The sequence below is a fragment of the Acipenser ruthenus genome, chromosome 44, assembly GCF_902713425.1.
Source record: "Acipenser ruthenus chromosome 44, fAciRut3.2 maternal haplotype, whole genome shotgun sequence".
NCBI classification, from domain to species: domain Eukaryota; kingdom Metazoa; phylum Chordata; class Actinopteri; order Acipenseriformes; family Acipenseridae; genus Acipenser; species Acipenser ruthenus.
In genome coordinates this window covers 8791821-8807638 of record NC_081232.1, presented here as the reverse complement: position 1 = coordinate 8807638, position 15818 = coordinate 8791821, and positions in this window count along the sequence as shown.

The window sequence follows — 15818 nt, the reverse complement described above, 5'->3', positions numbered from 1 at the left end:
TTGGGTCACTGAGCAAAATGATCTGATAGCCATTGCTTTACCTTAGCGATTCTCAAACTGCTTACATTGCAACTGCAGTTTGAGATCACTAGACTAGAATAGACTGGACTGGAATTACATTGCAACTGCAGTTTGAGATCACTAGACTAGAATAGACTGGACTGGAATTACATTGTAACTGCACTTTGAGATCACTAGACTAGACTGTATTATAATTACATTGTAACAGCAGTTTGAGATCACTAGACAGACTGGAATTACATTGTAACTGCAGTTTGAGATCACTAGACTAGACTGTATTATAATTACATTGTAACTGCAGTTTGAGATCACTAGACTAGACTGTAATTACATTGTAACTGCAGTTTGAGATCACTGTACTAGACTGAATTTAAATATATTGTGAGAAGTGTTGAATTTAAATTAAGGGAAGTAATGTTAAAACTTTACAGTGCATTAGTAAGACCTCACCTAGAATATTGTGTTCAGTTCTGGTCACCTCGTTACAAAAAGGATATTGCTGCTCTAGAAAGAGTGCAAAGAAGAGCGACCAGAATTATCCCGGATTTAAAAGGCATGTCGTATGCAGACAGGCTAAAAGAATTGAATCTATTCAGTCTTGAACAAAGAAGACTACGCGGCGATCTGATTCAAACATTCAAAATCCTAAAAGGTATAGACAATGTCGACCCAGGGGACTTTTTTGACCTGAAAAAAGAAACCAGGGGTCAAAAATGGAGATTAGATAAAGGGGCATTCAGAACAGAAAATAGGAGGCACTTTTTTACACAGAGAATCGTGAGGGTCTGGAACCAACTCCCCAGTAATGTTGTTGAAGCTGACACCCTGGGATCCTTCAAGAAGCTGCTTGATGAGATTCTGGGATCAATAAGCTACTAACAACCAAACGAGCAAGATGGGCCGAATGGCCTCCTCTCGTTTGTAAACTTTCTTATGTTCTTATGTATTATAATTACATTGTAACTGTCTCTGTAAGTCGCCTTGGATAAAGGCGTCTGCTAAATAAACAAATAATAATAATAACTGCAGTTTGAGGTCACTAGACTAGACTGTATTGAATTACATTGTAACTGCAGTTTGAGATCACTAGACTAGACTGTATTATAATTACATTGTAACTGTAGTTTGAGATCACTAGACTAGACTGTATTATAATTACATTGTAACTGCAGTTTGAGATCACTAGACTAGACTGTATTGAATTACATTGTAACTGCAGTTTGAGATCACTAGACTACATTATAATTACATTGTAACTGTAGTTTGAGATCACTAGACTAGACTATTAAATCACATTGTAACTGCAGTTTGAGATCACTGGACTAGACTGTATTATAATGACATTGTAACTGCAGTTTGAGATCACTAGACTAGACTGTATTATAATTACATTGTAACTGTAGTTTGAGATCACTAGACTAGACTGTATTATAATTACATTGTAACTGTAGTTTGAGATCACTAGACTAGACTGTATTATAATTACATTGTAACTGCAGTTTGAGATCGCTAGACTAGACTGTATTAAATCACATTGTAACTGCAGTTTGAGATCACTAGACTAGACTGTATTATAATGACATTGTAACTGCAGTTTGAGATCACTAGACTAGACTGTATTATAATTAGATTGTAACTGCAGTTTGAGATCGCTAGACTAGACTGTATTATAATTACATTGTAACTGCAGTTTAAGATCACTAGACTAGACTGGAATTACATTGTAACTGCAGTTTGAGATCACTAGACTAGACTGTATTATAATTAGATTGTAACTGCAGTTTGAGATCACTAGACTAGACTGTAATTACATTGTAACTGCAGTTTGAGATCACTGTACTAGACTGAATTTAAATATATTGTGAGAAGTGTTGAATTTAAATTAAGGGAAGTAATGTTAAAACTTTACAGTGCATTAGTAAGACCTCACCTAGAATATTGTGTTCAGTTCTGGTCACCTCGTTACAAAAAGGATATTGCTGCTCTAGAAAGAGTGCAAAGAAGAGCGACCAGAATTATCCCGGATTTAAAAGGCATGTCGTATGCAGACAGGCTAAAAGAATTGAATCTATTCAGTCTTGAACAAAGAAGACTACGCGGCGATCTGATTCAAACATTCAAAATCCTAAAAGGTATAGACAATGTCGACCCAGGGGACTTTTTTGACCTGAAAAAAGAAACCAGGGGTCAAAAATGGAGATTAGATAAAGGGGCATTCAGAACAGAAAATAGGAGGCACTTTTTTACACAGAGAATCGTGAGGGTCTGGAACCAACTCCCCAGTAATGTTGTTGAAGCTGACACCCTGGGATCCTTCAAGAAGCTGCTTGATGAGATTCTGGGATCAATAAGCTACTAACAACCAAACGAGCAAGATGGGCCGAATGGCCTCCTCTCGTTTGTAAACTTTCTTATGTTCTTATGTATTATAATTACATTGTAACTGTCTCTGTAAGTCGCCTTGGATAAAGGCGTCTGCTAAATAAACAAATAATAATAATAACTGCAGTTTGAGGTCACTAGACTAGACTGTATTGAATTACATTGTAACTGCAGTTTGAGATCACTAGACTAGACTGTATTATAATTACATTGTAACTGTAGTTTGAGATCACTAGACTAGACTGTATTATAATTACATTGTAACTGCAGTTTGAGATCACTAGACTAGACTGTATTGAATTACATTGTAACTGCAGTTTGAGATCACTAGACTACATTATAATTACATTGTAACTGTAGTTTGAGATCACTAGACTAGACTATTAAATCACATTGTAACTGCAGTTTGAGATCACTGGACTAGACTGTATTATAATGACATTGTAACTGCAGTTTGAGATCACTAGACTAGACTGTATTATAATTACATTGTAACTGTAGTTTGAGATCACTAGACTAGACTGTATTATAATTACATTGTAACTGTAGTTTGAGATCACTAGACTAGACTGTATTATAATTACATTGTAACTGCAGTTTGAGATCGCTAGACTAGACTGTATTAAATCACATTGTAACTGCAGTTTGAGATCACTAGACTAGACTGTATTATAATGACATTGTAACTGCAGTTTGAGATCACTAGACTAGACTGTATTATAATTAGATTGTAACTGCAGTTTGAGATCGCTAGACTAGACTGTATTATAATTACATTGTAACTGCAGTTTAAGATCACTAGACTAGACTGGAATTACATTGTAACTGCAGTTTGAGATCACTAGACTAGACTGTATTATAATTAGATTGTAACTGCAGTTTGAGATCACTAGACTAGACTGTATTATAATGACATTGTAACTGCAGTTTGAGATCACTAGACTAGACTGTATTATAATTAGATTGTAACTGCAGTTTGAGATCGCTAGACTAGACTGTATTATAATTACATTGTAACTGCAGTTTGAGATCACTAGACTAGACTGTATTGAATTACATTGTAACTGCAGTTTGAGATCACTAGACTAGACTGTATTGAATTACATTGTAACTGCAGTTTGAGATCACTAGACTAGACTGTATTGAATTACATTGTAACTGCAGTTTGAGATCGCTAGACTAGACTGTATTATAATTACATTGTAACTGCAGTTTGAGATCACTAGACTAGACTGTATTGAATTACATTGTAACTGTAGTTTGAGATCACTAGACTAGACTGTATTGAATTACATTGTAACTGCAGTTTGAGATCACTAGACTAGACTATTAAATCACATTGTAACTGCAGTTTGAGATCACTGGACTAGACTGTATTATAATGACATTGTAACTGCAGTTTGAGATCACTAGACTAGACTGTATTATAATTACATTGTAACTGTAGTTTGAGATCACTAGACTAGACTGTATTATAATTACATTGTAACTGTAGTTTGAGATCACTAGACTAGACTGTATTATAATTACATTGTAACTGCAGTTTGAGATCGCTAGACTAGACTGTATTAAATCACATTGTAACTGCAGTTTGAGATCACTAGACTAGACTGTATTATAATGACATTGTAACTGCAGTTTGAGATCACTAGACTAGACTGTATTATAATTAGATTGTAACTGCAGTTTGAGATCGCTAGACTAGACTGTATTATAATTACATTGTAACTGCAGTTTAAGATCACTAGACTAGACTGGAATTACATTGTAACTGCAGTTTGAGATCACTAGACTAGACTGTATTATAATTAGATTGTAACTGCAGTTTGAGATCACTAGACTAGACTGTATTATAATGACATTGTAACTGCAGTTTGAGATCACTAGACTAGACTGTATTATAATTAGATTGTAACTGCAGTTTGAGATCGCTAGACTAGACTGTATTATAATTACATTGTAACTGCAGTTTGAGATCACTAGACTAGACTGGAATTACATTGTAACTGCAGTTTGAGATCACTAAACTAGACTGTATTGAATTACATTGTAACTGCAGTTTGAGATCACTAGACTAGACTGTATTGAATTACATTGTAACTGCAGTTTGAGATCACTAGACTAGACTGTATTGAATTACATTGTAACTGCAGTTTGAGATCGCTAGACTAGACTGTATTATAATTACATTGTAACTGCAGTTTGAGATCACTAGACTAGACTGTATTATAATTACATTGTAACTGCAGTTTGAGATCACTAGACTAGACTGTATTATAATTACATTGTAACTGCAGTTTGAGATCACTAGACTAGACTGTATTATAATTACATTGTAACTGCAGTTTGAGATCACTAGACTAATTATTTCTTTCTGTGTGTTTTAAGAACCCTTTTGTATTTCTACAGCTTTATTTATTCACAGTTCGAAGGCGACTATGAAACCGTTTATTCTAATTTGTGGTTTGTTCAAACACAGGCCCACTCTCGCACCTATACCATGGCGTGTTGGTTTTGAGAGCACAGAAATGTGAGGTTTGAATTATTTTTATATGAATTGTAATCGTTTTTATGTACTCCTTTTAGACGGCAGAAAAGGAATAACTCTCTCTCTCTCTCGCTGTAATTTTACAATCGGCAAACTGTGCCTGTTTTATCTGCGCCTTTGATCTCTAAAGGATTTGCCTTGTTTTAAAAGTGTTGTACCCACTTAAAAAGCAGATTTTCAGCACAGGTGCTATGCAGGATCAAACCCAACAGAAACCGATTCTCACACAGACAGCTTTGGCTAAAGTTATCGGCTGGGTTAAGGGGGGCTGAGTTTGTTATTCATTATTATTATTAATTAGTCATTTAGCAGACGCTTTTTATCCAAAGCAACTTACAGAGACTAGGGGGTGAACTCTGCATCATCAACAACTGGGGGCTGGGGGCAGGGGGCTGGGGCTGGGGTTGGGGTTGGGGTTGGGGTTGGGGTTGGGGCTGGGGGCTGGGGGCTTGGGGCTGGGGGCTGGGGGCTGGGGGCTGGGGGCTGGGGCTGGGGCTGCGGGTCAAATCATGTGGCAAGAATGCCTCCATTTATATCGACAGAGAGTGGGTGGAGCTAACGGAGTTCATAGGTCACGCTGTGCAGCGTCCCTGGCAGTCAGGATTCTCAGAAAAAATCAGATTGCAAAGTTACTTTGCTATTTACAGATGTGTTAAAACATGTTTGTAAGTGTAGGGGTGTCTCCTTCTAATCGCGTTCAGAGTGTGTTCCATTCTCTCCCTGTACCTCAGTTTTATATAAATTAATCTGTGGTGTGCGGGGTGTCTCCTTCTAATCTCGCTGAGAGTGTGTTTCATTTCAAGAATCACAGTACAAGTAATAATACAATTAAGAGCAAGATAAATACAATGACTTTGGTTCTAGCAAGTACAAGTGTGACAAAATACGATTCAATAACGGAGCAGATAACAGTGTCAGTGATAGTTACATCAGGATATAATTAAATACAAAATACTACAGATGAAATAACACTTGTGACAGATTACAGTACTCTAAAGTTCAGGATTAAATGCAGTAAAATAAGGGGCAGATAAGAGCAAGTAAAGCTCCTCCCTGACACAGCAGAGAACCATATTACAAAGCCATTAAGTCTAAAACAAAACAGGCAAAATCTTGATATTAATGCATTCGGTTTTGTTGATCCTGTTGTGGTTTGAGCATTTTGTAACGTTGTCGTTGACAGTCTCTGAGCGCCCGATCTAAACCTCTCAGTGATTTTATACAGTGCCTATAGAAAGTCTACACCCCCTTTGAAAATGTTCACCTTTTTTTGCCTTATAGCCTGGAATTAAAATGCATTAAAATTGTTGTTTTTTTTTCATTTATCTACACATCCTACCCCACAACTTCCCAAGTGAAAAAAAGATTTTAGACATTTGTAGAAAATTAATTAAAAATAAAAACTGAAATAGCTTGGTTGGATAAGTGTCCACCCCCCTTGTAATAGCAATCCTAAATTAGCTCAGGTGTAACCAATCGCCTTCAAAATCACACACCAAGTTAAGTGGCCTCCACCTGTGTTAAATTGCAGTGATTCACATGATTTCAGGATAAATTCAGCACTTTCTGTAGGGTAGTGCATTTCAAAGCAAAGACTCAACCATGAGCACCAGGGAGCTTTCAAAAGAAACTCCGGGACAAAGTTGTTGAACGGCACAGATCAGGGGATGGGTATAAAAAAATATCAAAGGCCTTGAATATCCCTTGGAGCACGGTCAAGACGATTATTAAGAAGTGGAAGGGGTATGGCACCACCAAGACCCTGCCTAGATCAGGCCGTCCCTCCAAACTGGATGACCGAGCAAGGAGGAGACTGATCAGAGAGGCTACCAAGAGGCCAATGGCAACTTTGCAAGAGCTATAGGTTTTTATGGCCAAGACTGGTCAAAGTGTGCATGTGACAACAATATACCAAGCACTCCACAAATCTGGTCTGTATGGTAGGGTGGCAAGAAGGAAGCCATTACTCAAGAAAGCCCACCTTGAATCCTGTTTGAAGTATGCAAAAAAACACTCAGGAGATTCTGTAGCCATGTGGCAAAAAGTTTTGTGGTCTGACGAAACTAAAATGGAACTTTTTGGCCTAAATGCAAAGCGTTATGTTTGGCGCAAACCCAACACAGCACATCACCCAAAGAACACCATCCCTACTGTGAATCATGGTGGTGGCAGCATCATGTTATGGGGATGTTTCTCATCGGCAGGGACTGGGCCACTTGTCAGGATAGAAGGGAAAATGAATGGAGCAAAGTACAGAGAAGTCCTTGAGGAAAACCTGCTGCCTCTGCAAGAAAGCTGAAACTGGGACGGAAGTTCACCTTTCAGCATGACAACGACCCAAAGCACACAGCCAAAGCTACACTGGAGTGGCTAAGGAACAAAAAGGTAAATGTCCTAAATCCAATCGAAAATGTGTGGCATGACTTGAAGATTGCTGTCCATCAACGCTCCCCAAGGAACTTGACAGAGCTTGAACAGTTCTGTAAAGAAGAATGGTCAAATATTGCCAAATCTAGGTGTGCAAAGTTGGCAGAGACCTATCCCAACAGACTCACAGCTTTAATTGCTGCCAAAGGTGCTTCCACCAAGTATTAACTCAGGGGAGTGGAGACTTATCCAACTATGATCTTTCAGTTTTGTATTTTTAATATGTCATTTTTTTCTCAATAAAAACTTTTTCCCCAATAACAGTGTGTAGATAAGTGGAAAATAAATCCTCATTTAAATGCATGAAACTCTGAGGCACTGACACAGCAAAATATGGAAACAGTTCAAGGGGGTGTAGACTTTCTACAGGCAGTGTGTTTCTGCTGTTTACAGGGGCGTACCTTTTAAAAGGCTTTGATCTGGGGAAAGTGCAAAGTGCATGAGGCAAACAGTTTCATACTTTAATATGTTCCTCCTTGATGTGGTTTAATTCACTGAACACTGTTTTTTTCACTTCTGTAAACACGGTCTTGAGTGAGGGATTCTATTTTAGAAGATAGGATGAGGACGTTACCAATTTTATTACCCAGCTGCTCAGTGAAATTACATGCACACAGCAGTGTGCGACTGCATCAGAACGCAACATTGCTTCAGAAGTTAAGAACATAAGAAAATTTCCAAACGAGAGGAGGCCATTCGGCCCATCTTGCTCGTTTGGTTGTTAGTAGCTTATTGATCCCAGAATCTCATCAAGCAGCTTCTTGAAGGATCCCAGGGTGTCAGCTTCAACAACATTACTGGGGAGTTGGTTCCAGACCCTCACAATTCTCTGTGTAAAAAAGTGCCTCCTGTTTTCTGTTCTGAATGTCCCTTTATCTAATCTCCATTTGTGACCCCTGGTCCTTGTTTCTTTTTTCAGGTCAAAAAAGTCCCCTGGGTCGACATTGTCTATACCTTTGCATTGTCTTACTAATGCATTGTAAAGTTTTAACATTACTTCCCTTAATTTAAATTCAACACTTCTCACAGTATTTTCGAGCATCTTGGCCTTTTTTATAGCTTCCCCACATTGTCTAGATGAAGACATTTCTGAGTCAACATAAACTCCTAGGTCTTTTTCATAGTTCCCTTCTTCAATTTCAGTATCTCCCATATGATATTTATAATGTACATTTTTATTGCCTGCATGCAATACTTTACACGTTTCTCTATTAAATGTCATTTGCCATGTGTCTGCCCAGTTCTGAAGTTTTAACTTCTTGTGAGGATAAAATCAAACAGCTGAAACTGAAAACAAGCCATTTAGTGACTGTCTAATTTAAAGAATGAGTCATAGACACATGCAGTTAATTTTAAACAGCGAGAGTAAGCCACATATGGCCAAACGCAGGAGATTTTTTAGAAGTTGTTTTAAGGTGCCTGATTAAAGCACAAAGCGGTCTAGCATTTTCACACGTGAGTGCCTACTGTTTGTAATATCACCGATAGCGGAAATTCTCACATCCAGAGGTTTTCATTCAGGTAGGTATGTAAAATATATGACAAATCTTAAAGTGTTCTAGTATATTTGCACACGATAGTGTGTGAGTGTGTGTGTGTGTGTGTGTGTGTGCATTCAAAACTCTAAAACGTATTGACAATGTCGACCCAGGGGACTTTTTCGACCTGAAAAAAGAAACAAGGACCAGGGGTCACAAATGGAGATGAGATAAAGGGGCATTCAGAACAGAAAATAGGAGGCACTTTTTTTACACAGAGAATCGTGAGGGTCTGGAACCAACTCCCCAGTAATGTTGTTGAAGCTGACACCCTGGGATCCTTCAAGAAGCTGCTTGATGAGATTCTGGGATCAATAAGCTACTAACAACCAAACGAGCAAGATGGGCTGAATGGCCTCCTCTCGTTTGTAAACCTTCTTATGTTCTTATGTGTGTGTATGATGTCAGCAAGCTTCCAGCCTCTGTAGCACAAAAGCCTTCTCTGTACTGTACACACACAGGGCAATGCTGGCAGGACCACACTGAATAACATTAATATAAAACCCTGGACAGAACTACAGCAGCTACCCAACACAATGGTGTCTGTGATCACAGAATTGTTTTACCAGGAAGCTCTTTGCCACAGACTTGCCTACTTCCCGTATCTTAGGAATTTATTTTTTACTACAGCATTATAACGAGAAGTGCACAGCAAACAGAATTCTATATATAATCAAAGAGTTTAAATACAGAGGGTGAATCAGAATTCTATATATATATTAGATAAAAGCAGACCACTGTTGTGTTGCAGTTTTCCCCATATGCTTTTTCCATGGTTATGCAATGTGTTCGTTTGCAATTGTTTACCATGTTTCTTAATATGCTTTACCAGACCTCTCTGTGCTTTACAATGCTTCCCTATGCTTTACCAGACCTCTCTGTGCTTTACAATGCTTCCCTATGCTTTACCACACCTCTCTGTGCTTTACAATGCTTCCCTATGCTTTACCAGACCTCTCTGTGCTTTACAATGCTTCCCTATGCTTTACCAGACCTCTCTGTGCTTTACAATGCTTCCCTATGCTTTACCAGACCTCTCTGTGCTTTACAATGCTTCCCTATGCTTTACCAGACCTCTCTGTGCTTTACAATGCTTCCCTATGCTTTACCAGACCTCTCTGTGCTTTACAATGCTTCCCTATGCTTTACCAGACCTCTCTGTGCTTTACAATGCTTCCCTATGCTTTACCAGACCTCTCTGTGCTTTACAATGCTTCCCTATGCTTTACCAGACCTCTCTGTGCTTTACAATGCTTCCCTATGCTTTACCAGACCGCTCTGTGCTTTACAATGCTTCCCTGTGCTTTACCAGACCTCTCTGTGCTTTACAATGCTTCCCTATGCTTTACCAGACCTCTCTGTGCTTTACAATGCTTCCCTATGCTTTACCAGACCTCTCTGTGCTTTACAATGCTTCCCTATGCTTTACCAGACCTCTCTGTGCTTTACAATGCTTCCCTATGCTTTACCAGACCTCTCTGTGCTTTACAATGCTTCCCTATGCTTTACCAGACCTCTCTGTGCTTTACAATGCTTCCCTATGCTTTACCAGACCTCTCTGTGCTTTACAATGCTTCCCTATGCTTTACCAGACCTCTCTGTGCTTCACAATGCTTTCGCTGGGCTTTATCTCACCGTGCGATCTACAGCAAATACTTTATTTTTTATTGTGAAAGCAATATGATACTTTGAATGATAAAGCGTGCTTTTTAAGACACACACACACAGATCAGACAGGAAGACAGCTGTCGAAATCAATGTAATCACGTTAGGAGTTAGTGAAACTGTTGCATCTATAATCGTGGTGTAGAGGATAGATAAAGTCACCAGCCACTGCATATACCCATATAAGGTCCTGTTCTGTGAATGTAATGCGAGTGGCTGGCCGAGAGACCAATGTGTCACCAGCCAGCCCTGTGTGATCTCAATACCACTGTTTTTTTTCTTTTGTGTGTTGACCACATTGGTGTTTGTTCCATTTTCTATGTTAACCTAGGTTTCGACTCTAAAGATAGCCTCTACAGCTGAGGCCAGAATTTTTACATTGCCCTAATTTTGCTTAAAGTAAAATTAAACCCGCTGAATAATGTTACATTGACATATTAAATTATTATTATTTATTTCTTAGCGGACGCCCTTATCCAGGGCGACTTACAATTGTTACAAGATATCACATTATACAGATATCACATTATTTTTACATACAATTACCCATTTATACAGTTGGGTTTTTACTGGAGCAATCTAGGTAAAGTACCTTGCTCAAGGGGTACAGCAGCAGTGTCCCCCTCCGGTCAAGAGTCCAGAGCCCTAACCACTACTCCACACTGCTGCCCAAATTGCACACCGCTTTGTAGTTTTCCATTAGGAAAAAACTGACAAAAATGGGACATTTTAAAATCTAAGAGGTCTGGTAAAGCATAGGGAAGCATTGTAAAGCACAGAGAGGTCTGGTAAAGCATAGGGAAGCATTGTAAAGCACAGAGAGGTCTGGTAAAGCATAGGGAAGCATTGTAAAGCACAGAGAGGTCTGGTAAAGCATAGGGAAGCATTGTAAAGCACAGAGAGGTCTGGTAAAGCATAGGGAAGCATTGTAAAGCACAGAGAGGTGTGGTAAAACATAGGGAAGCATTGTAAAGCACAGAGAGGTCTGGTAAAGCATAGGGAAGCATTGTAAAGCACAGAGAGGTCTGGTAAAGCATAGGGAAGCATTGTAAAGCACAGAGAGGTCTGGTAAAGCATAGGGAAGCATTGTAAAGCACAGAGAGGTCTGGTAAAGCATAGGGAAGCATTGTAAAGCACAGAGAGGTGTGGTAAAACATAGGGAAGCATTGTAAAGCACAGAGAGGTCTGGTAAAGCATAGGGAAGCATTGTAAAGCACATAGAGGTCTGGTAAAGCATAGGGAAGCATTGTAAAGCACAGAGAGGTCTGGTAAAGCATAGGGAAGCATTGTAAAGCACAGAGAGGTCTGGTAAAGCATAGGGAAGCATTGTAAAGCACAGAGAGGTCTGGTAAAACATAGGGAAGCATTGTAAAGCACAGAGAGGTCTGGTAAAGCATAGGGAAGCATTGTAAAGCACAGAGAGGTCTGGTAAAGCATAGGGAAGCATTGTAAAGCACAGAGAGGTCTGGTAAAGCATAGGGAAGCATTGTAAAGCACAGAGAGGTCTGGTAAAGCATATTAAAAGAAAGGCAAACCAGAGTAAACGAATGGATAGTAAAAAGCAAGTTGGGAAATGACCATGCACTGTGATGAACTTGTTTGTAGGTTATGGTTACTTGTAATACATTGTAAAGAAGGAAGTTTGGAACTTATGTTCTGATGAGATTGTGAGTTTTAAGGAAGGAAGAGGCTTATAAATATACTATTTCAGTAATATTCCATAATTACACACACCACTGTCACCTGATTAAAAAAACTGATCACATTTAACAACAGGGTGATCATGGGACTGATTCACCTGCCATAGCATTGTCAATAGGGTGACCATGGGACTGATTCACCTGCCATATCACTGTCAATAGGGTGACCATGGCATGATTCACCTGCCATAGCACTGTCAATAGAGTGACCATGGGACTGATTCACCTGCCATAGCACTGTCAATAGGGTGACCATGGGACTGATTCACCTGCCATATCACTGTCAATAGGGTGACCATGGCATGATTCACCTGCCATAGCACTGTCAATAGTGACCATGGGACTGATTCACCTGCCATAGCACTGTCAATAGAGTGACCATGGGACTGATTCACCTGCCATAGCATTGTCAATAGGGTGACCATGGGACTGATTCACCTGCCATATCACTGTCAATAGGGTGACCATGGCATGATTCACCTGCCATAGCACTGTCAATAGAGTGACCATGGGACTGATTCACCTGCCATAGCACTGTCAATAGGGTGACCATGGGACTGATTCACCTGCCATATCACTGTCAATAGGGTGACCATGGCATGATTCACCTGCCATAGCACTGTCAATAGAGTGACCATGGGACTGATTCACCTGCCATAGCACTGTCAATAGGGTGACCATGGGACTGATTCACCTTTTTTCGACAATGTTTTTTACCCCGGTTTTTCTCCCCAGTTTGGAATGCCCAATTGTTATTTGTATCCCGGTTCACCGCTGCAACCCCCCCGCCACACGGAAACAGAGGCTGAAACACGCGTCCTCCGAAATGTGTTCCTGCCAAGCCGTCTGCCACTGCGGATCCACAAGCAAAGCCACCAGACCTATAGTCCTGGAGAACAACACAGATCTGAACGGCTCCACTGCAGACCCGCTCTGTCAGCCACAGGGGGTCGCTGGTGCGCTGTGAACCGTGGATTGCCCTGCCGACCTAAGCCCTCCCCACCCGGGGCGGCGCTCGGCCAATTGTGGGCCGCCCGATGATGGAGAGGAGAATGCAAATATGGGTGCAAGTGTCCGTCCTCTCCCACATCTGTGATACAAGAAAATGGAATTCTGGAACCAGTTTGATGTCAGTGAAGAAGAGAAAAAATAATGGCTGATTCCAAATTAAAAATTCCAAATTCTGTACTGTGTTTTAAAGGATGTGAGGCATCTTACAGAGACTAGGGTGTGTGAACTATGCATCAGCTGCAGAGTCACTTACAACTACGTCTCACCCAAAAGACGGAGCACAAGGAGGTGAAGTGACTTGCTCAGGGTCACACAATGAGTCAGTGGCTGAGGTGGGATTTGAACCGGGGACCTCCTGGTTACAAGCCCTTTTCTTTAACCACTGGACCACACAGCCTCCTACCACTGGACTACACAGCTTCTGATTCAAGAGGTAACTTTAAAACATGTGCACAAATTCTGGTTGATCTAAGTCTAGCAAATACAAGGCTTTTTGAACAGATTCTTATAAATACTAAAAAGACGGATCAATTAATGGACTTAATCAAAAGGAATGTGGAGTGAGAGGAATCGGTCAATAACGTTCTCGGGAAGATTATCTCTGAGCATTATTATTATTATTTGTTTATTTAGCAGACAACTTTATCCAAGGCGACTTACAGAGACTAGGGTGTGTGAACTGTGCATCAGCTGCAGAGTCACTTACAACTACGTCTCACCCGAAAGACGGAGCACAAGGAGGTTCAGTGACTTGCTCAGGATCACACAATGAGTCAGTGGCTGAGGTGGGATTTGAACCGGGGACCACTCTGAAGTGCCCCCGGCAATTAGGGTTCTCCCGACAACCTTCCCAAAGGCAGGTGAAGGCAGATTTTAAAATGACAAGAACTCAATATTGGAGAAGCGACAGAACCCATTAGACAGGATAGTCTTACAGGACATAATGTAATGAGTGAAGGCGATTATTCATTGCATGAGGGAGCCTATCAAGAGGCTGCCCTGGCAGGAAGAGACAAGGACCTCTGAAATAATAGTCAAGAGACAGAGCAGGAATTTCAGTCCAAAGAGGAAGAAGAACCAATTAAGAACAAGAAAGAGAGACCTTTTAAAGGGCTGTTAACTTTTTAACTAACAGCAGATCCAGAGAGAGAGAGAGAGAGAGAGAGAGAGAGAGAGAGAGAGAGAGAGAGAGAGAAAGTTCAGGAGTGGATCAGCTGAGTTGGCTGTAAAACTGAAAATGTTCAGCAAGTCTGCGTAGTCAGTCAGGAGAGAGGGAGGACACAGGCTCTGCCAGCACACTGTTACAATCAGTGACAGTTCTGGCAGGGTCCCAGAGAATGCAGAGAGCAGACATGACCTTAAGTAACTCAACGTGGGAAAAATGTTAAACCGCTCCATCTTTAACCCATCAGCAGCAGTAGAGATAGTGAAAGAGGTGGAAGCTTTGAACAAAACTTTAAGCCAGGACATGAACGAAGCTTTGAAAGTTGAATTTCCTGCCCCCATCTCAGACCAGCCTTGCATGCACAGATACGTGGCCCAAATACTATTACTACTATTTATTTAGCAGACGTCTTTATCCAAGGCGACTTACAGAGACTAGGGTGTGTGAACTGTGCATCAGCTGCAGAGTCACTTACAATTACATCTCACCCGAAAGACGGAGCACAAGGAGGTGAAGTGACTTGCTCAGGGTCACACAATGAGTCAGTGGTTGAGGTGGGATTTGAACCTGGGATCTCCTGGTTACAAGCCCTTTTCTTTAACCACTGGACCACACAGCCTTAGGTTTCACAAGTACCGAAAAGCAGTCTGGAGTAGTGAGAATGCTTTAACTGGGGGGTGATTTTGTCTCTCCACTTTAGCTCAGGGCAATCTTACTGAAGTTTCCAGTGATATCCTAGGATTCACTATCCTAACAAAGGATTATAAACACGAAAGCTAGCCTCGAACCTCCGAGAAAATCTTCCCCCTTCGATGAATGTGACAGCAGAAGAGTCGATTAGTCCTGACTGGTACATCTTTACTGACGGCTGTCAATACCACTCTGAAGTGCCCCTGGCAGTTAGGACTCTCAAGGCAAGCTTCTCAAAGGCAGGTGAAGGCAGATTTTAAAATGACAAGAACTCGATGTTGGGGGAGCGACAGAACCCAGAACCGCTCAGAACGACTGAAGGAAAAACAGGACAGGAGGGGAGAGGTAAAAAAAAATAAATAAATAAATAATAATAATAATAATAATAATAATAATAATAATAATAATAATAAATAAAATGACATTTGAAATTTCAAAATACAATCTGGCACTGTGAAGCAGTTTCTCTTTCAAAATGTGAGAGTGCAGACGGTTTTCTTTAACTGGCAGGAAAGGGCAGGGTTTTTTTCAAATATTTATGCACTGTCCTTTTGATTGAATTTAGCCGTGTGTGTGTGTGTGTGTGTGTGTGCGTGTGTGTGTGTGTGTGTGTGCCTGTCTGTCTCTGTGTGTGTGCGTGTGTGTGCCTGCCTGTCTGTCTGTGTGTGTGT